Source organism: Lactuca saligna, chromosome 2 (genome assembly GCF_052625555.1).
Source record: "Lactuca saligna cultivar CGN05327 chromosome 2, ASM5262555v1, whole genome shotgun sequence".
Classification (NCBI taxonomy): domain Eukaryota; kingdom Viridiplantae; phylum Streptophyta; class Magnoliopsida; order Asterales; family Asteraceae; genus Lactuca; species Lactuca saligna.
Genome location: NC_136418.1, coordinates 112,790,106 through 112,813,579, shown reverse-complemented (window position 1 = coordinate 112,813,579; position 23,474 = coordinate 112,790,106). Strand labels below are relative to the sequence as shown.

Below are 23,474 nucleotides of genomic sequence, written 5' to 3'. Positions count from 1 at the left end.
TAGCTGGTAGCCTGTAGCGGGTAGCTGGTAGCGGGAAGCTGTAGCTTTTATTTGTTATATGAATGTTTGACAAAAGTAGCTGGAAGCTTTTGAAATATATAAAATTACATAAAAGGACAATTTATTAAAAACAAATAAATATATAAATATATTTTTAAGGGTAATTATGGAAATTGATTTCAAAAGCTCAGGAGCGTTTTGTTAAACGCTACATGAAGTAGCTTTTAGAATCGGAGCGTTTTGTTAAAACTAAAAGCTAAACACTCGTACTGCCAAACGAAGTTTTTTGTTTAAACTAGAGCGTTTTACCAAAAATCAAAAGCTAGAAGCTCCTAAACGCTTCCAAAAGCTCCTTGCCAAACACACCCATAATCTTCAGATTATGTTAATATAATGCTATACCTAGCAGATGTACTAGTATATACTTGTATAAAACTTATTGACAATTAAAACAATTTAGAACTTGTTTTGTTGTGTTAATATATATATTTGTGTGAATTACACCAATCGTCTTTCAGGTATTTACCAAAAAGTGTGTTTACTCATTATTTTCTAAAATTAATTCAGATCGTTCCTCATGTGGGTAAAAGTTACACGTTTCATCATTCGTTAGTTTAAATTTGTATGTTTAATCCCTTATGACACATAAAAGGATTATAATGCCATTTTCTTTTTCTTTTTCATTTAATTTTAACATTTTTGACATTTTAATTATTAAAAATTATTTTATTTATTTTTCTATTTTGTTGAAGAAGACCCGACCATAACCACCATAGGTAATCTACACCACCACTAGAAAATATAGCACCATCACCACTCCTCATCGAATAGTGGAGCACTACCACCACCGCAACCCCCACTTCACCCCACCCACTCCTCCATTCAAAGCACATGCTTCACTAAATATAACATAAACCACCACCTCATTCATTGAACTAGAAACCTATACTCAAACCACCATCAAACAAGCCACATTTACTCTTAATGCCACCACCAACCTCCATCGCAAACCCTCCTACAAACAAGGAAAGAATAATCAGGGTAAATCAAGAAGAAAAAAATCAAGGCATGGCAATGTTTAATTCGAAATCAACAAAGGATTTGGGGTTCTTAAACTTGACGAAGACGGTGGCAAAGATGGAGGAGGAGATGAGCAGCGGTGATGCAAATCTGATTCTGAGGTCGAGTGTCTCATGTAAGGCTTCCACAATAATTTTTTGCTGCCACCAACATCGGTGATAAAGTTTGAAGTGTTTGTTTAGGGGGGGGGGGGGGAGAGAGAGAGAGAGAGAGAGAGAGAGAGAGAGAGAGAGAGAGAGAGAAAATAAAATATGTATAAAAATTGAAGAACAGGGAGGCAACGTCAAAATTTATAGTGTGAAGCTTAATATGTAAAAAGTTTTAATAGTTAAGGGCAAGTTATGAAGAAAAAAACAGGTGGGACCACAACCCCTTCTGGCCCTACATAAGCTTCGTCCCTGATCAACATCATCGTCTTCCTTGTCAACATCTGTCTATGACACCACTATCTAAAATAGTTTTGAATAAAAAAACGTATAACCTTTTCTTCTTCGATTTCAAATGATTCACTCTCGATTTCTGAAAAGTCCCCTTCCGTGTAAGATAAAGAACCGCGACATAGGGTGTCGGAACCACCGTTTGTGTAAGATTGGAGCTCTATTTGGGGATTTCGTGATTCCGTGTGTGTTGGTACGAGAGCGAGAGGGGGCAAAAGAGACGGAAATTAAAATGTTGGTGGTTATTGGAAGATTGATGGAGATGGAGTTGTCATTACCACATGTGTGTTCCCATTTACACTCCTCATGGTGGTCGACGGAGGTGAAATGGGACGTTGGTGGGGTTTTGACGACTTGGTTTCAAGAGAGGGAGAAGGAAATGAGAGACGAAATTATTAAAGACAAAGTAGTCATTTTATGTGTTTAGGCCTCTAGGGTCTGTCTAAGTGAAAAAAAAATGAATTAATTTTTAAAAATAAAAACTAAATACTTTTTGACATTTATATTAGGAACGATTGGTATAATTTACTCTATATTTTTATTATTAATGATAAACACATGGTTTTTCAAAAATAAAACATAATGAAGGCCTAGCGGTAGATGAATGTACTTTCACACATGAAGTACAACATTTTGGACGGCACACCCATAATATTAAGGGACACCTATAATATTGTTAATGTTTCACCATTAAACTCTCAAATGGTCATGAAACGGTTTAACCTAAGCCGTTAAAATGATGTTGTTTACCATATTAAAATAAAGAATATATATATATATATATATATATATATATATATATATATATATATATATATATATATATATATATATATATATATATATATATATATATATATATATATATATATCATAATCTCGGACGTCTAAAGTAGTTTCAAAACTCCCATTCCTGTTACATTATATAATAACAAAAATGTTTCTAGAAGATCCAGACTCATCATTTGTTTAACCAGGTTGAAATATACCAAATGATTCAATTTTAAAAGATTAATTAGATACTAATCAAACCAGATGTTACCTTCTAATTGACTTAACCAACCTTTTAAGATTCTTTGAAAAAGTACACCTGACTATCTTCCAATATAATTGCTTTCTGTTGTCAATGACACATTTCACACTTTCTAAGTATTTTGTTTCTTGAAGAAATTAATCGGGCATTATAGAGTGCTTATTATAGAGTCCTTTTATGCCTCATAAGGGATTTCAAGTCCTTGCTTTCTAGAAATAGTTTTACATCATTTCCTTATGATTAAACTATACAAATGGTCATTGTGAGTTGCTCAAAATTGTCACTTTGATTCAAAAATATTTGAACTAGTACTCGAGTTCCAAAGCTTTCATTTTGTTGCGAGTTTAGTATAAAGTATTTTGAAAATATCTAAAATGACAAGTTTACCCTTGGTGTTTTCTTTTTTCATTTTTTTATTAAGCTTAGTTATTAAAATAAACAAAAAAAATAATATTTAAATACCCCTCCCCACCCTCCTCTGCCTTTTGTTTTTATAAAGTTTATTTATCAAAGCACGACAACCACCACCACCAAGGATATCGCCGATAGCACTTCCCATTCTTACCAAAGTCGGTAGAAGTGAGATGAAGAGAAACGGTAGATTGGGGCTAGAGACTTGAGAAGACAAAGGATTCCCATTCTTTCTCACCCTTCATCGTTGAAGATTGGTGAACAGATCTAGGAAATGGAGAAGACGAAGGGTGGTCCGATGGGGGAATGCAACATCGTCTTCGTCGTTTGAGAGGGAGGACAACGCCATATTCTTTTTCAGATAACAAATTTGGATACCACCTGAAACCTCGACAAATACGAAGACAGTTATGGCTAATGATTCCATAGCTTGAAGCCAAAACAGGGAATGTGGATAAGCATAGGCGGGTACCCGCCTCATTTGGCGAGAACCGGAACCGGAACTGGCGGTTCCTAGAAAGTTAGAACTGGAACCGGAACCGCTCTAGGCAGTTCTTAAATGTTTGGAACCAGTCCCAGAACCGGCGGTTCCGGTTCCGGGAGCGGGTAACTCGGTTACATTAATTTTATTAACTATTGTAAAAAAAACCGCAATTTAGTTCGATCTAAATCAAGTTAATTCGGACCAAAGACGGACAAAATCAGACCAATGTATTGTAAACCGGTCTAAGTAACACACATGTTTATATGAATATATATATATATATATATATATATATATATATATATATATATATATATATATATATATATATATATATATATATATATATATATATAAACCGGTTCCGGCGGGTACCCAGCGGGTAGCGGTTCCGAAAAAACGAGAACCGGAACCAGAACCGCTTAAGGCGGTTCCATAACTTTAGGAACCGAAACCGGAACCGCTTAAGGCGGTTCCAATACCAAAACTAGCAGTTCCGAGGCGGTTCAAGTTCCAAAAGCGGGTACCCGGTTCCAATGATCATCCCTAACAGGGAAGGTAGTGAACCAGGGTTTTGACTGAAATATTTTTAGATTAGAGGGTCACCACTGTGGTTGGAGATCTGCAAACGAGAAGCCAAAATGGGAATGACACCTTACACCCTCAGTGATTAGGGTTTTAAGTAGATCCTCGGAGACATTAGGAGTTTTGCAAAGAGGTGCAACTCTTCTAGGGTTTCTCGGAGGAAGAACATCAGAGAGAGAGAGAGAGGGGGAGAGAGAGAGAGAGAGAGAGAGAGAGAGAGAAAGAAAGAAAGAAAGAAAGAAAGAAAGAAAGAAAGAAAGAGAGAGAGAGAGAGAGAGAGAGAGAGAGTAAAAAGATCAATTGAGCTCTACCTGTAATTATCTCATGCATTCCACACACTATCTGATTATTCTTATCACAAATCTAATTACTCTTGTGGGTTTAAAATTTAGGTAGTTCTTGATTATATGGTTGCAGATCAAGAAAGATGTAATGTTTTATTTTTCAGATATGAAAAAATGTTTAAATTCATCAGATGGTGGTGGTAGTTCTTGTGCTCCAAATTATCTTGTTACGGTGTTGGTGGTGACCGGTGTGGCAATGGTAGTAGCTCCTGTTAGTGACCAACGGTGGTGGTAGTGATGACGGTGGTGATAGTGATGACGGTGGTGATTAACGATTGTGGTGATATCATAACTGGTAGTGGGATAAGAGAGGGGGGGGGGGGGTTAGGGGAGGGTGGGGTAGGGATAGGGGTAGTATTTTCTTTTTTTGTTTTATTTTTAATTATAAAAATTAAAAATGTATTTAAATAAATAAAGAAAAACTGAAAAGCAAATGTATTAGAAACACATATTCTTACATGTCCTTTTATGTAATTTTATATATTTCAGCTAGCTTTCAGTTAATTTTACCAAACGTTATTTTTTATCAGCTAGTTTTTCAGCTATCAAGTAATTTTTTATTTAACAACTAGCTTTTCAGCTAAAAACTAGTTTTTCAGCTAATCCACCAAACACAACCTTTAACTTACATTCTAAGATTCTTTGAAAAAGTACCCCTGACTATTTTCCAATATAATTGCTTTCTATCAATGACACATTTCACACTTTATGATTATTTTGTTTCTTGAGGAAATTAATTGGGCAACTTCACAAATGTTTCACGAAGACCTTACTTTCTAGAAATAGTTTTACATCATTTCCTCAACTATTTTTGTGGTGGAAGTCCCCTTCAAGTATAGACTTAACTTTTCAAGTCCCTAAATAATTACAAAACATTCAACACTAGTCCTTCAGGCAAGAACAGGTGATTTTAATTTGTTTTACATATAATCTTAAAACAAGTTCATTCGAAAGAGATAAAATCAGTATTTTTCTCATAAAGATTTTTTTTTTCTTTCACGTCCTCAAAAGCATGATCCATATGAGATAGATAAGATTGTTTAAAAAAAATAAGACATAAGAAGCACTGAATTAATTTATAACCAAACCATGATTTTAAAAACATTGTTGATATATGAAGAGAACATAAATTAATATTAAAACATTAATTTGTTCAAGCATAAAAAATGTAATGCTATAATAATAAATTTTGACTAAAATCTCATACGATTAATAAAAACCACCATAAATAAATTAAGGAATATTAAAACTAATTAGGTTTGAGGCGAAATTCATGCTAATAGCAACCAACTTTTTATGCTATTTAGTTTTAGCAAAACTCTTTTATTTTCATTTCAAAGAGAAAAGGGTAACTTTTTAGCATGTTGTTTGTAATTTTATTTTATTTTTGTTTTATTCGGTTAATATGATATTAGCCCTATATGTATTATTTTTAAATATTATATTTTTGACCATTGGAAAGAGCTTTGTTTGCAAAATGGCCCATAGTGGCATTGTCGTAATTTTTGGGCAAATTAGAGCACACTGGGCGTACCAGCATGGTACGCGGGGCATAAGGGTTTTAATGGAGCGACATCGTTTTGGGAGTATGCTGGGCGTACAATCCATACGCCAATGGCGGAACCAGGATCACAGTAAAGGGGTATCCCAAAGTAAACAAAGAATATATAAGAAGCGAGAAATGATCTTATTATATAAAGCATGAGTATATTTTGATACTTAAATCGATGTGGGACTCAAAGTAGATATCAAATAAAGCATGAGGATAACAGGTTTATATAATAGAAAAAAATGGCTGAGTTTACATGTGTTTAGCGATGTGAGATAGAATAGTTGTGAAAATAAAACAAAGTAAACAAAGAATATATAAGAAGCGAGAAATGATCTTGAGACCTTTACTTCAATAAGCCAACACCTTAACCAGCAAACCAACTGTTTGTTTGTGTTTATAAGTAGAGGGATGCGTATATATACACTATAACGATTTTTTTTTGAGGGATACATAAACAAAAATTACACTACCGAAATTTTTTTTGAGGGGTATCCCGGGCTACCCCAGGATCCCCTTGGATCCACCCCTACCATACACTGGGAGTACTCATTCTAGGAGAAAACCCTAATCTTGAGGGTTTGGACCCTATTTATTGCTCCTTAAGTTTCATTTCTTCACCCCATTCACAGCCTCCTTCCTTAGAAACATCTTCTCTTGCAAACCCTAGCTCCATTGTTGTACTTTGAAGCTTGAGTGTGTGTTTTGTGTGTTCCAAAGAATGAAGAAGGTAGTGATGAAGCTTGGAAGCTAGAAGTAACCTTGGATATCCTTCTCCATCTCTAGAAGGTAAAAAGTTCCCACCTTGATGAATGAGTTGCTAGATCTAGTTTGCATGATGAAAATATGAGCATTTGTCCCAAATATGGCCTTTCTTGTGTATGAAATGTAATGGAACGTTTGGGCTATCCTTTTGGACGTATTTCCATGTCTTGAGCCATAAAAATATGACCTTGGCCCCTGAGATTCCTTCATGCAAGCCATTAAGAGCTTTAGTGGTTAAGACAAGTTAGGGTTTTGTTTCTGGGCTTGATCTAGACATGTAGAACAATAAAGTTGGAAACTTTATGGTTTGGGATGCCATTTGGGGCTAAGACTAAAAGTTAGACGTAGTGTCTTGAGGAATTAAGCCCTCGAAATGAAGACATTAAGCCATTGCTTATGCTGGGCGTAAATGTAGTACGTCCGGTGTACCCTTAAGGGGAGCCCAATCTGGATCGTGAGTACGCGGGGCATACGAGCAGAGTATATGAGGCGTACTTGGCATGGGTTGACTTTTCTTGATTTTGACTTTGACCAAGGTTGACTAAGTTTGACTTTAGGTCAAAGTTCATGCTTTTTGATTGATGATTAAGATTTCATTGGTTCTGATGTTAGTGGATTCGCGGGAGTAAGTAGAGTAGCAGGGAGTGTATCACGGTGTTCTTGGGTTTCTTTATTCAGGTGAGTTTCGTCTCATTGTACCGTTGGTCGAAGGCACTAATGTCGACCCGTAGTTTTCAATTATCTGTTAGTACAGGGATGCCTTAGGGAATATATATAGTTAAGTAGGATAGACTGGTGACTACTGATCTATGTCACACCCCTAAACCAAGGATGGCGGAAACATTTGTGGGGGGCGGACTTCATGTATAGTATCACAATAACGAGTATAATAGTGCTCAAAGTAAATACAACCAATCATAAATATAATCAGAAAAAAATTACATGGTTTCAAGTACTACATATTTCAATGATTGATTACAACATGATATGAAAATAATTGTTCAACGCTGTAGCGTACCATCCTCAAAAGCTTGTAATTTCCTGATTTCGTTGATTCCTTGAGAATACAAGTAGTTTTGAAAAAGTGTCAAAAATTAAGTTGGTGAGTTCATAAGCTTTTTAGACGAAGAGATTGGAGACTGATCTTTATAATGAGTTGTGTGTTACCAAGAAAAATCCAATATTTTCCTTACAAAAGTAATTTTGTAGTCTTAAAAATTTAAGACCGAATTTACAAGTAATTTTCCATTTTTAAAATAAATCATGCAAGTTCAAATCGACACAAGCTCGTTTAGTTGAAAGAAAAACCCGGTACTTTGTAATGTACCGTTTTTTTTTTTTTTTTTGAAAACCTGGTACTATATGGTCGTACCTCGCTTAATGTATAACCTGGTACCGTATGGCCGTACCTCGCTTAATGTATAACCTGGTACCGTATGGCCGTACCTCGCTTAACGTGAAAACCTGGTATTTTGTATTCGTACTCAATTTATATGAATAACCCAACACTTTATAGTTGTACCCCACTTAATAAATAAACCGGCACTTTATAGTTGTACCCCACTTATGAATAAACCGACACTTAATAGTTGTACCCCACTTATGAATATACTGACACTTTATAGTTGTACCCCACTTAATGAATAACCTTTTGTAACGAGTTCAAAAAGTAAATGGATCATAAACTATACCTATTATAGTTTATAAAAACGTTTAAATGTAATAGTTATAACTTTGTTTATTATGGTTAACTACTATATTTGTAAAGGTAAAAACCCTTTTGTTTACCAATATATATATATATATATATATATATATATATATATATATATATATACACCTTTTACTAAGGTGAAATAACATGTAATATAACAACTAATTAATTACCATACTTATGAAGGTAATGTAACATCTGGGATTTCAGGTATATTAATTATTCTTTTTATTTTGAGTTTTGTGGAAGGACTCGGCGAGTTGGTGCGTAGACTCGCCGAGTTGAGATGCAATTTTTCACCCGGATTGATGCCCGGACTCGGCAAGTCGCCTTAGTGGACTCGGCGAGTCTGCGCTGTTTAATGAAACCCTAATTTCTCGGGTTTGAGGCCTATTTAAAGGGCCTTATGGCCGTCATTTGCGCTCATCAGTCCCCAGAGTGAGATCCTAGAGCATTTGAGTGATTCAAGTGAGGGAAAGAGCCATTGTTGATCTTGGAGTTATTGTATAGCAAGGGAAGAGGAGATCTAGCCCAAGAGGAAGCAAGAGAGGGGTGGATTCTTGAAGAACTGAGGTCCAGGACATCATAACTAAGGTATTATTTCGAATTCTTCTTTGTTATTGTGATGTTCATATAGATTTAGGGCTTTTGAACCCATTTGTGGCTAGATCTAGTATCCTCATGGTCACTTGGCGAGTTATGGCTCTGAATTTGGACCCATAGAGGTCCAGAGCACCTCTTTGCCCAAGCTTTATATGCATCCATGGAGGTTTTGGGTTGGGATCAATGTATTTGAGGCTAAAACACCATTAATGAGCTATTTGATGCTTAATGAGCACCAAGACTTGTACTTTACGTGGTCAATAAGCTTAAGGGGACTGGATCTATGAGTTAGTAGAGGGGATCTGACCTCAGAAGGTCGTTTGGGGTTGTGCATGGAATGCACTCGCAGAGTCCACTCCCAGACTCGGCGAGTTGGTGCGGGTTGTTCAGTGATTACGTACAAGGGGCTAAGTAACCGAGTCGGGTGAGTGACTCGGTGAGTTGGAAGAGATTCAGAGGGATCGGGTTCCCGTAGGGACTTGGCGAGTCCACGCCAGACTCGGCGAGTCGGGTCAACCGTTGACCGTTGACCAGAGTTGACTAGTTTGACTTTGTAGTGTTAGTCAGCCAGGGTCAAGGTGGTATTAAGTAGAGATATGCTTGTGTTGTAGGAGGACGATAGCTCAGGAGATCGAGCACTAGTAGTTACGAGATTTACGAGTTACTGAGATACGCGAGGTGAGTCTTCTCACTATTCATTACCTTGAGTAGGTATTTAGAGTTGACCAGAGGGTCTCATGTGCTATGTATGAGTTTATGTGTTGTCTTAGAGATTTCATGCTATGTGTTATTTGTATGCTGTATGGTTATATAGACCGAGCCGGAGGGTCCAACGATTCTAACCGGGCCGGAGGGCCCAACGAGTTATGACTGGACCGGAGGGTCCGACGAGCTGCAGGACTGGAGGGTCCCGCTGAGACATCTTGACCGGAGGGTCGAGTTTAGCCTTGAGTGGAGTATTTGTGATATGTGGCATTTTGGGGAACTCACTAAGCATTTATGCTTACAGTTGTTGTGTTTGATGTCTCAGGTACCAGCGAGGACCGTGGGAAGGCGAAGGCTTGACTTATACACACCCACACTGATGGAGTTCATGTTAGAGAGATCTTGGGATTTGTTTTGAAAACACTGTTGTTATGGATTTGAGATTTTGATATGTTATACATTTTGTGGTTTGAAAATGAAAAATTAAATTGGAAATTTTACGTTGTTACAAGTTTGTATCAGAGCCTTGGTTTGAGGGGTTCGGATGCACCTTCGGGCGTATTTGAACTCAAATCGAGGATTTGAGAAATTTTCAAACAAAACTAAAATTTTCTAAAAAGAAAAAGAGGTTTTGGAACCAAGCAGAGTGGAAGGTGTGTACGGTCAGCCAGCGCCCGAACGGTGAATCGCCAAAATACCCTTACATTATATGTTATGAGTTATGAGATATTATGTTGTGCATGCTAGAGAGGCTAGGTATTCCTATTAGGACTAGAGTGGCCTGATTTGTGATGCTTTAGCCTAGGAGATTGCTGCTGCTATGAGATACTTTGAGAGTGAGTAGGTAGCAGTGAGGAGCTCGTGAGAGGTCTACTGAGGGTAGCCAATGCATAGCGAGAGTAGAGTATTTACTACTTGGGATCCTAGGAGGAGGACTTGGGTTGTATATTGATTCGGTGTGGACGATAGTATTGGGCCCGTACTATTGAAGACACCGGATTGGTGCGCAGTCCAAGTAAGAATCCTTGGGGTACCAGAAGTTGAGGATGATTAATTTGTCGAGTGTGAGTATGCTCGAAAGTGTCCCTAATAGTTCTTATGTTGTATTTCAGAGATTGATCATGGTCAGGACACGCCATATCACTAAGGGCAGTAGGGTGAGTGATGAGGAGATCCGTCAGATCATCCATGAGGAGGTGGCTGCTGCCATCAGAGCCGAGATTCCGGAGATGTTCGGGTCTATTAAGACCACACTGATCGAGACGTTTGAGGAGCGTTACGCCGCTTTTATTGATGCTGCTGTTGCTGCAGCCACAACATCTGTTGCTGCTTCGAGACCCCAGGGTGGTGATTCATTGCTGTACCGAGAGTTCAGCAACACGAAACCACCAGAGTTCGATGGTACATAGGATTCGATCGCCACCATGAGGTGGATCTTAGACATAGAAGGGTGTTTGTATACGTGCTCGTGTCCTGAGCACTTGAGGGTGCAGTTTGCACTCAACCAGCTTCGCTTGGGGGCGAAGGACTGGTGGAAGTTTGTCACCGCGAGCTATTCGACAGTTGAGCTGACTGTAGTGACCTGGGAGAGGTTTACTGCAATGTTTCGTGACGAGTATGTTCCTCAGGTGGAGAGGGAACGCTTAGCCCAGGAGTTTCTGACCCTCAAGCAGGGGACTGATTCGGTGACAGTGATTACGAGGATGTTTCATGAGCGGGCATTGTTTTGCCCGGAACAGGTGTCAACTGAGTAGGCTCGCATGAGCCGATATCTGAGTATACTGAGGAGGCACATTCGTGAGTTCGTGGTGAACTTGACTTACCGGACATTTGCTAAGCTCCAGGAAAATGCTCGGAAGAGGAAGAATGAGTTTGAGACGCAGGCGAGGGAGGAAGACGGGTCTCAGAGGGGTGATCGGCGACTGACACAGTCGCGGCCAGCCGCCAAGCGGGCAAAGACCGCTGATTCGAGGACGAGTAGTTCGAGGGGCCGTACTTGTGGGAAGTGCGGCAAGAGCCATGATGGGTCATGCAAGTCTGTGGTATGCTACAAGTGTGGGAAGGAAGGGCATTTCACGAGGGATTATCCTAAGGGGTTCTCGGTTTGCTTCCATTGCAACCAAACCGGCCATCGGAAGGCCGAGTGCCCCCAGCTTCAGAGGACAGTGCAGGGATCCTTACATGCAGTTCGAGCTACTGAGACCCGGCCAGTAAAGGCCGAAACACCAAAGGCTAGGGGGAGATCCTTTCAGTTGACAACGGAAGAGGTCCGCACATCACTTGACGTCGAGGCAGGTACATATTCTTTATTTATTTATGCTGAGTTTATATTGTGATGATTATATGTCATGCGTAGGTACTTTTCTTGTGAATTCTGTACCTGCATTACTGTTGTTTGACTCGGGTGCGAGTCGGTTGTTCGTATCTGTGACTTTTAGTCGGCACATTAGTATTCCGAGGGACGCGTTGAGTCGACCTCTGCAGGTTTCCATAGCCGATGAGCGTGAGGTATGTGCTACCGAGGTGATACGTGGATGCGTACTGGAGATCTTCGAAGTGGAGTTTCCGATTGATTTGATACCGATTGTCATGAAGGATGTTTGTGTTATAGTGGGCATGGATTGGTTGAGCCGTTTCGGGGCTATCATAGATTGCGAGCGTCAGTTGGTGATGATCCGAGATCCTAGTAGGGGAGTGCTGACAGTTTATGGCGAGGGGACTCGTGGTGGTTCGGTATTCTGTTCGGCTGCCAGAGCGAGGCGGAGCTTGCAGTAGGGCTGCAAGGGATTCGTGGCCTATGTGACGGATGTACGAGAGGCTGTTGGGAGGCCAAGTTCAGTGGATGATGTGCTGATAGTGCGTGAGTTCCGGGATGTGTTCCCCGAGGAGTTGTCGGGCGTATCTCCCGAGAGGCAAGTGGAGTTTTGTATCGATTTGATTCCCGGGGCCGCGCCTGTCGCTAAGGCGCCATATCGCCTAGCGCCGCCAGAGATGCAGGAGTTATCCTCACAGCTGCAGGAGCTGTTGGGGAAAGGGTTCATCCGTCCCAGTAGCTCTCCCCGGGGAGCGCCGATCCTTTTTGTCAAGAAAAAGGATGGTTCACACCGAATGTGCATTGATTACCGGGAGCTGAACAAGTTGACGGTCAAGAACAGTTATCCACTACCGAGGATCGATGATCTATTTGATCAGTTGCAGGGGGCGTCTTGGTTCTCCAAGATAGACCTGAGGTCGGGATATCACCAGATGAGAGTTCGGGATCAGGATATCCAGAAAAAGGCGTTTAGGACTCGTTACGGGCATTACGAGTTCGTGGTGATGCCATTCGGGCTCACCAATGCACCCGCGGCATTCATGGACCTCATGAACAGGGTGTGTAGGCCGATGTTGGATCGATCAGTAATTGTATTCATTGATGACATCCTGGTGTATTCGAGGACCAGAGAGCAGCACGAGGAGCATTTGAGAGAGCTCCTCGGAGTTCTGAGATCGGAGAGGCTATTCGCCAAATTCTCCAAGTGCGATTTTTGGTTACGGGAGGTCCAGTTCTTAGGGCATCTCGTTAACCAAAATAGGATATTGGTTGACCCGGCCAAGATCGAGGCTGTGATGAGTTAGGATGTGCCGAGGTCACCTACGGAGATCCGCAGCTTCTTAGGGCTGGCAGGCTACTATCGGAGATTTATCAGGGACTTCTCCAAAATTGTTGTGCCACTTACCAAGTTAACCCGGAAGGGTGTTACTTTCTCATGGGGTCCGGAGCAGCAGACCTCATTTGAGACCCTTCGCTAGAGATTGTGCGAAGCTCCCGTGCTTGCATTACTGGAAGGGATGGAGGATTTCGTGGTGTACTGTGATGCATCGATATTGGGGTTGGGAGCGGTGTTGATGCAGATAGGGCATGTGATCGTGTATGCGTCGAGGCAGTTAAAGCCTCATGAGACGAGATATCCCACCTATGATCTGGAGTTGGGGGCTGTGGTTTTCGCCCTCAAGATCTGGCGTCACTATCTATATGGGGTTCGGTGTACGATATACACGGACCACAAGAGCATGAAGTACTTGATGGATTATCCAAATCTAAATATGCGTCAGAGGAGATGGCTGGATGTGGTAAAGGATTATGATTGCGAGATCCTGTACCACCCGGGCAAGACTAATGTGGTAGCCGACGCCCTGAGTCGTAGGGCAGAGGGTGCCCTGATGCGAGATATGTGTTTGAGGTTGACGGTGATGACCCCGATTTTGGACACCATCCGAGGGGCTCAGGCTGAGGCTGCGAAATCAGAAAATCAGAAGAGGGAGCGGGTTGTCAGTCAAGTATTGGAATTCGTTACGGATGGTCGGGGACTTATGACTTTTCAGGGTCGGATTTGGGTACCGTTTATGGGCGGTGCGCGTACTATCTTGATGGAGGAAGCGCATCGATCGAAATTTTTGATTCATCCTGGGGCTACTAAGATGTATTTGGACCTAAGGAAAGAGTATTGGTGGCCCTGTATGAAGAGAGATGTTGCATGGTTCATCGAGAGGTGCCTGACTTGTCGTTAGGTTAAGGCCGAGCACCAGCATCCGCACGGCAAATTGCAGCCGCTGGAGATTCCCGAATGGAAGTGGGAACATATTACCATGGACTTTATCACCAAATTTCCACGGACTGCGAGGGGAGTTAATGCCATTTGGGTGATCGTGGATAGACTGACGAAGAGCGCTCATTTTCTAGCCATCAGCGAGAGCTCTTCTGCGGAGAAGTTGGCGGAATTATATGTGAGAGAGGTGGTATCGTGGCATGGGGTTCCGATGTCGATTGTTTCAGATCGGGATGTGCGGTTTACTTCTAGGTTTTGGAAGAAGTTTCATGAGGAGTTGGGTACGAGACTGCATTTCAGTACCACATACCACCCGCAGACGGACGGACAGAGCGAGCGGATGATTTAGACGCTTGAGGATATTCTACGAGCATGTGTTTTGGATTTTGGAGGGAGCTGGGACACCTATCTACCTTTAGCAGAGTTTTCGTACAACAACAACCATCATTCGAGCATTGGTATGCCACCCTTTGAGCTGTTGTATGGGCGGAGGTGTCGCACCCCCATCTGCTGGGGAGAGGTGGGGCAGCGGGTGATGGGTAACACGGAGATTGTACTCCAGACGACCGAGCAGATTCAGCAGGTCAGGCAGAGGTTGTTGACCGCGCAGAGTCACCAGAAGAGTTATGCAGACAGGCGTCGGTCCGAGCTCGAGTTTCAGGTTGGTGACCTTGTGCTCCTAAAGGTCTCTCCTTGGAAAGGAGTGATATGATTCAGGAAGAGGGGCAAGTTGGGACCCCGGTATATTGGACCCTTCAGGGTAATTGCTAGGGTAGGAAGGATAGCCTACTGGTTGGATCTACCTGCTGAGTTGGGGCAGATCGATGATACCTTTCATGTCTCGCAGTTGAGGAAATGTATTGCCGATGAGTCGGCAGTGGTGCCGTTAGAGGACATTCAGGTGGATGCGAGCCTGAACTACACGGAGAGACCAGTTGCGATTATGGATCGGAAGATCAAGGTTCTGAGGAACAAGGAAGTGCCTCTAGTACAGGTTCAATGGCAGCATCGGAAGGGATTCGAGTTGACCTGGGAACCGGAGCGAGAGATGCGGGAGCAGCATCCAGAGTTATTTCTGGAATGAGACTTCGAGGGCGAAGTCGGATTCTAGTGGGGGAGAATTGTAACATCCAGGATTTCAGGTATATTAATTATTCTTTTTATTTTGAGTTTTGTGGAAGGACTCGGCGAGTTGGTGCGTAGACTCGTCGAGTTGAGACGCGATTTTTCACCCGGATTGATGCCCGAACTCTGCGAGTCGCCTTGGTGGACTCGGCGAGTCTGCGCTGTTTAATGAAACCCTAATTTCTTGGGTTTGAGGCCTATTTAAAGGGCCTTATGGCCGTCATTTGCGCTCATCAGTCCCCAGAGTGAGATCCTAGAGCATTTGAGTGATTCAAGTGAGGGAAAGAGCCATTGTTGATCTTGGAGTTATTGTCTAGCAAGGGAAGAGGAGATCTAGCCCAAGAGGAAGCAAGAGAGGGGTGGATTCTTGAAGAACTGAGGTCCAGGACATCATAACTGAGGTATCATTTCGAATTCTTCTTTGTTATTGTGATGTTCATATAGATTTAGGGCTTTTGAACCCATTTGTGGCTAGATCTAGTATCCTCATGGTAACTTGGCGAGTTATGGCTCTGAATTTGGACCCATAGAGGTCCAGAGCACCTCTTTGCCCAAGCTTTATATGCATCCATGGAGGTTTTGGGTTGGGATCAATGTATTTGAGGCTAAAACACCATTAATGAGCTATTTGATGCTTAATGAGCACCAAGACTTGTACTTTACGTGGTCAATAAGCTTAAGGGGACTAGATCTATGACTTAGTAGAGGGGATCTGACCTCAGAAGGTCGTTTGGGGTTGTGCATGGAATGCACTCGCAGAGTCCACTCCCAGACTCGGCGAGTTGGTGCGGGTTGTTCAGTGATTACGTACAAGGGGCTAAGTAACCGAGTCGGGTGAGTGACTCGGTGAGTTGGAAGAGATTCAGAGGGATCGGGTTCCCGTAGGGACTTGGCGAGTCCACGCCAGACTCGGCGAGTCGGGTCAACCGTTGACCGTTGACCAGAGTTGACTAGTTTGACTTTGTAGTGTTAGTCAGCCAGGGTCAAGGTGGTATTAAGTAGAGATATGCTTGTGTTGTAGGAGGACGATAGCTCGGGAGATCGAGCACTAGTAGTTACGAGATTTACGAGTTACCGAGATACGCGAGGTGAGTCTTCTCACTATTCATTACCTTGAGTAGGTATTTCGAGTTGACCAGAGGGTCTCATGTGCTATGTATGAGTTTATGTGTTGTCTTAGAGATTTCATGCTATGTGTTATTTGTATGCTGTATGGTTATATACACCGGGTCGGAGGGTCCAACGATTCTGATCGGGTCGGAGGGCCCAACGAGCTATGACTGGACCGGAGGGTCCGACAAGCTGCGGGACTGGAGGGTCCCGCTGAGACATCTTGACCGAAGGGTCGGGTTTAGCCTTGAGTGGTGTATTTGTGATATGTGGCATTTTGGGGAACTCACTAAGCATTTATGCTTACAGTTGTTGTGTTTGATGTCTCAGGTACCAGCGAGGACCGTAGGAAGGCGAAGGCTTGACTTGTACACACCCACACCGATGGAGTTCATGTTAGAGAGATCTTGGGATTTGTTTTGAAAACACTGTTGTTATGGATTTGAGATTTTGATATGTTATACATTTTGTGGTTTGAAAATGAAAAATTAAATTGGAAATTTTACGTTGTTACAGGTAAAAATCCATTTGTTTTCTGATGTATGTCAATACACCAAGATGAAATGACATGTAATGTAATAACACATATTCACATAATGATACACACCTTGCTCAACAAGTTACAAGGTGCAAATGAAGTTGATAGCATTTTTCTAGGGTTAACATTTCTATTACTGTTCTTAGAAAATTTTTAGAAAAATCATCAAAGGTCCAAATCAGAATCCGTAAATTCTGAGAATTTGGGAAATGAGTCTAGTTTTTCCATAAATTTTATTATGATTTTTAATGACCTCTAACTTGTGTGAAAAGGTCCATAATCACAAACTGGTCTGAATTTGGTCTTGAAATGATAGGCAGTTTTGTAAAAATCACCATAAATTGTAGAAAAATCGTATGAAGATGTGAAAGTAGTCATTTTAAACATATAAACCTCAAATACTTTCACCTGATACAGTTTTGAAAACTAAAATGCTTAAGTTGACCAAAACAGTCCGTGAATGGAGCTAAACTTTTCTGATGAAAGCTGTTGGATAAGCTTAGTTATGTTCTTGGTGTTGGGTTTTAACTTGTATCCCCCCCCCCCCTTAAAAACTTAAGAAAACATGATAGTGTAGGGATATGAACTCACCTTGTGTGATTTCTGTGGATGGATGTTGAGGAAAAGGAGTGTTCAACTTAAGAACACTAAGAAGATTGCCTTGAAGATTCGAGATTCTAACACCAATATGATGGAATTTGTGTAAGCAATCTATGATTGGAGTAGAATGAAGTGGAATAATCATATGAATGATAATATTACTTAACAAAAGTGGAAGAACACTTGATGATCAACCTTGAAATCTCGAAATTTTTGAGAGAGAAAGTGAGAGAAAATGGAGTTTGTTCTTGGGTGGAGGATGAGAGAAAATGAGTGAAGTGAGGAGAGAGGAGGGATGTTCCAGCCCTAAAAACGTGGGCAATGGCTGGTAATGATGAAAAAAGTACATTGAAATGACCTAGACATGGTAGAAGGAGTGTGGCTGGTCAAGGAATGGGTGTGGGTGGTTGATTGTGTCATAAGCTAAAGGAAAGTCAACACTCCACCTTAATTACTCCAACCACTAAATCTTGGATAAAATTTGCATTAAAAATGTGATTAATTAAGACATATGGGTCTTAATATGTTAAAATAAAGTTTTGGGTGAAAATCCCGCTTTAAAATGGTGAAAACACGAAGCCAAAATGAAGTCGTAGTCGAAAACCGGGAAGTTTTGTGCTTCCAGCGAGGCCTCTCGGTCCTGGTCGAGGTTCGGCCCTAAGGCTTCGGGTTTGGCTCCTGAGGCTTCGGGTTTGGCTCCTGAGGCTTCGGGTTTGGCTCCTGAGGCTTCGGGTTTGGGCCTGCAGCTTCGGTTCTTCAGCTGTCTTGATCCCTAAGAGGACCTTCAGCCCTAAGAAGGTTCCCCCCTTTAGGAGGGGTTTCGGGTCCTTAAGCCTATTTTACTCATTTTTACCCCATTTCAAGCCGTTTTTTTTACCCGGTTAAGGGTTGGGATGACTTGAATGATTTCAAAAAGTTACGGGAACTTTTGAGGGAGATTTGGGAGAGATTTCAAATAGAGAGATAGAGTGAAAACGATTGAGAGAGGTTTCGCTTGTGACATTTTTGAGTGTCCGGCTTCACATTACAAGGTCCGTCAACCCCGTTAAGCGATGTTTAAGGGTCCTACACATTCCTGATGAGTATGCAGCATTGTTTTATCGGTTTGGTTCATTACTTACCACAGTTTTAGGTTAAGGAAATCTAGATATACGAACTTTTCAATTGATGATTTCTCATTAGAATAGCGAGTTGTACAGTAATTACATAACATAAACCCTAGTATACAAAGGTTAACTGAGTTGACCGGTTTGACTTGTTAACTTTTTTTGACTTTGACTTGACCAGAATTTGACGGTTATCACAATCTAGGCTCTCTTACCTATTCCTTGTTTGGTTGTGGTTCTAAAGTAGGATGACCTATCTGGATGTCTGTCTTACCCCTGATTATATACGATCATGCATTTCTTGGGTTATTGTTATTTAGTATGTCACTATGTTGTAGTTATCTGTAAGAATTGTATTTTGGTATCGAGTATTATGCGATGTTGTAGTGATCTACTAGACTTGTATCTTGGTGCTGAGTATGTGTTTATGTTGTAGTGATCTGTTAGATCGGTATCCTGGTGTATAGGATGTTGCTATTCTATATTACACTGTTGGATTTGTATGTTATCTGTACTTACTGGTTATCATTTGGTGGAGTGTCATAGGGACTGTCTGTGGCCATGTAGGATATCCTGAGAACTCTTGGTCTAAGCTTTCTTGCATGTTCCTTGTTTCGTTATGGCTCTAGTGTAGGATCATTTGTTCGGTGGCTATCTCACCTCTGGTTACTTATGGTTACACATTTCATGGAGGTTAGCTAGTAATGGGACCATGTGTTGTGAGAGGAATAGTAGGCGGGAGTGAGTTGTATGATTGTTGTTTGTTTGTATTATGTGCCTGCGTGATCCTTGTTTGTTTATATGTCAACATATGGTGGTGGTGAGTTGAGGCGGTCCTGCTTTGTGCTATAGGCCAAGATACCTGGTGCGGGCCGACTGTAAGTCGAAGGCACGGAGGCTCTGGTGAGTGGTTGGGTTGTGGCGGTAGGCCAACAAACCTTGGTATTCCAGCCCTATGGCTGAGTGGACCTGATACATGCTTGTATGTCTATAGTATGGGGTATTTTGGGAGAAACTCACTAAGCTTTACGCTTACCTAGTTGTTTATGGTTTCAGGTATCATCGGTGATTGCGGTAAGGCGAAGGCAGGACTGTACACACTCAACATTTTGAGTGAATTGGAGAAACACTTGTGTGAATCCAGTTTCTAATTAAGATCCGAGAGTTTTCACAAAATGTTTTTAAAATAGAATTTATAATAAAAAGTGTTGGGTTAGGGACATAGGTCCGATCTCTTGTCATGTTCTACTTTGATTGTTGGCTTGGGATCGGGAACGTGGGCCTTAACTTAACTTTGACTTTTTTAAGGAAGACGCGATGTGTATATTAAACCAGAGCCCGAGTAAGAGAGTAGTTCCCAAAATACCCATACTTGTTATGTTTACTGACTTTTGATTTTGCTGATATATAAATTGTTAGAAAAAGCATGCTATTATGTTCGCCTTCTTTACATCTTTCTTTCTTTCTTTCTCTCTCTCTCTCTCTATCTCTTTCTCTCTCTCTCTCTCTCTCTCTAACACACACACACACACAAAAACATTATACTTCTCCATTTTCATTTTCATTTTATGACTCATAGAAATATGCTTCTCCTTACCACCATTTTTCTTAAAAACCCTGCAACTCAATAAAGCACATATACACAAACACATAGAGAAAATTAAGCATATACATACACATAAACAAACATACACACACACAAACACACACACACACACACACTCTCTCTCACTAACCTTTGCCTTTTGCCCGATTTCGAGGTCATGAGCGGAGGGGGCCGGGGGGGGGGGGGGGGGATTCACCTATATTGATGATACTAAACGACCCCTATGAAGTTGTGTAAAAAACCCTTCACTTGGCCAACCCTAAATCTTGATCCCAAGATTTTGAACATGAGGCAATGAAATAATAAGCAACATCTTCCACATGTTTTACCAAGTAAGCCATGTTAAGAAATGATTAGTTAGCCACCTCTGAATGTACCAAACCCTTATCCGACCACCGTAAATATTCACATAGATGATTACTAGTATACATTAGGTTTCATATAATTTTTGTCTATTGATACAACATATTCATAGTTATTCACAGTTGAATAACGAAAATTTTATCGCCTAAAATAAAAGAAAATGAAATATTGGTTACTATCTCAAGAAATTTCTTCTAAGTTTGCATTAGTTTTATCCTAAGAAGTTTATCCACAAAAAATTAGTTCAAGTTTTTCTTGATAAGGAGTAGTTTGTATATTCTTCTTGGTGGTGAAGTTTGAGTATAATAATAGAGGGACATAATATCTATATCATATTTATAGAGGGGGTGGTAATAAAAGTTTGCCTTAATCACATGTATGTAATATTTTTAATCAAATAATAATAACAAAGGTTTTGAAATTTTGACAATTGGCCGCGCCATTACTTTACGACTTGGTCTGCTACTTTCCGTGACACGGCCAGCCATCCATGAAAGCCACCGCGTTTTTTAAAATTCTATCTTATAAAATCTCACTTTCCGACTCTAATTCTCCCCCAATCTTAATCAAAACTCTTGTTCTTCTAATCCGAGTAAGTCTTTGAGCGATTTACATTTCAGTTTTCGTTTTGAATTTGCATAGTTTTGAACCGATCGACCTAAAATTCGAAATGAACGACCTACTCTCCGGATCTTTTTCCGGCAGCCGCGTCAGCGACATAGAGATGGGTAACGCCGCCACAACCGACGGCACAAACCTCGAGAAATTCTTCGGAGATGTGGAGGAGATCAAGGAAGAGCTAAAGGGTCTTGAAAATCTCCATAATCAACTGCAAGAATCAAATGAACAAAGCAAAAGCCTATACAACGCCACCTCCATAAAAAACCTCCGGACCAAAATGGACAACGACGTCGCTTTATCTCTCAAAAAAGCGAAGCTCATCAAAACCCGTTTAGAAGCCCTTGATCGTTCCAGTGAAGCCAATAGGAACCTCCATGGCTGCGGTCCAGGAAGCTCCACCGACCGTACACGAATCTCCGTCGTTAACGGCCTACGGAAGCAGCTTCAATCGTCCATGAAATCTTTCACTGACCTCCGTCTGAAAATGGCGTCCGAGCATCGAGAAACTGTCCAACGAAGGTACTACACAGTCACCGGAGAAAAACCCGACGAGGGTACAGTCGATAACCTGATCTCCACCGGAGAAAGTGAGACGTTTTTACAGAAAGCGATCCAGGAGCAGGGTAGAGGGCAGGTGATGGAAACAATATTGGAAATTCAAGAACGCCATGATGCAGTAACAGTGATAGAGAGGAATCTGAAGGAACTGCATCAAGTGTTCATGGACATGGCGGTGTTGGTGGAGAGCCAAGGAGAGCAGCTAGACGACATCGAGAGCCATGTTAACAGGGCGAACTCGTTTGTGAGAGGCGGTGCACAACAGTTGCAGGTGGCAAGAAAGACGCAGAAGAATACCAGGAAATGGACATGTTTTGGGATTCTTTTGTTGTTGATTATCATCGCCATTATCGTTCTCTCCATTAGGCCATGGAAGTAGGAGTGTTGTGAAGATGACTGCGATCGTTATACGTCAGTTGTACGGGATTCTGTTTGACGCGGTGAGTAATTCGTTTTCCAACATTGTGAGATATCGGTTGAATGGTGTGGTCGTGTGGAGATGATGAGGGTATCTTTGTAATTAAACATGGGTGATGGGTTCGTGTTTTGTATTCGTAAGTTTACTTATTTGACGTATTATATTCTTTTCCAAAATATTTGTTTGTTTTGATTGAAAAAAGTTGTCTATTCGTTTGTATATATAACGGTTGCGCATAAATTTATATAGGGAAAAATGACTTAAAAGCTTTAGATATTTTCCATTTTGTATATACTTGGTTATTAGATATATTTTAAAACTTGTTATCTTGTACATAATCCATCTTTATGATTGGTCGATGTGAGTTTTGTTGGTTTCCAGTGTTCATGGCAAATCCAGCGACACTTAGATAATCTTCTCGAGCGAGTTTCCGACCATGATTTTTTCGGCAAGTTATAACACACAAAATCGAGATTTCGATATTCAGATCTAGGACACTCTTCATTAGAAATCTTGATGAGCTCATAAATTGTAATGAACACAAATCGTGGTCATCCATAAAATAAACACACATAAACGATTTATGGGTTTGAGTTCTTGAGTTTGAGTTCGGATTTGTGTTCGTGTTCTTCATCCTTTTATAGGTTTGTTCTTCAAACACATGCATACAAAAAAATACACCACATATGTAATTATTAACAAGAAATCAGGTATACAAACGAGTTCTTTAACACACACAATAAATCCAACTTCTACAAATCGAACACCTATATAAAATCAGTTCTTGAAATTAGTGTGTGTTCAAGTGTGTTTGTGTGTCGTCTTCATCAGATCTGAAAATAGAAATCTGTTCTTGATATTAGTGTATGTTCCTGTGTATGTGTCCTTCATCGGATATGCAAATCCGACTTCTTCACCGATTCATGAAAACCATTTATTCTTAACACGAGTGGGTTATGAAATCGGTTGGTAAAATTAGTGTGTGTAAGGGTAGTTTGGTTGTAAAGAGTCGAAACTTTATTTGTACTCTTCGTATGTTTTGTAATATTTTTTGCTAGGGCTCTTTTGATTCGAAGCTTATCTGTTTTAGCCTTAGTATATTTTTCGTACGTTTTATATATCCTATAAAT

At 40.8% G+C, this 23,474-nt stretch overlaps 1 pseudogene; it reads left to right on the top strand.

Moving 5' to 3' along the window:
• The first annotated feature begins 21,297 nt into the window (after positions 1–21,297).
• LOC145031381 (syntaxin-121 pseudogene) lies at positions 21,298–22,634 on the top strand (annotated as a pseudogene).
• The last annotated feature ends 840 nt before the right edge of the window (positions 22,635–23,474 follow it).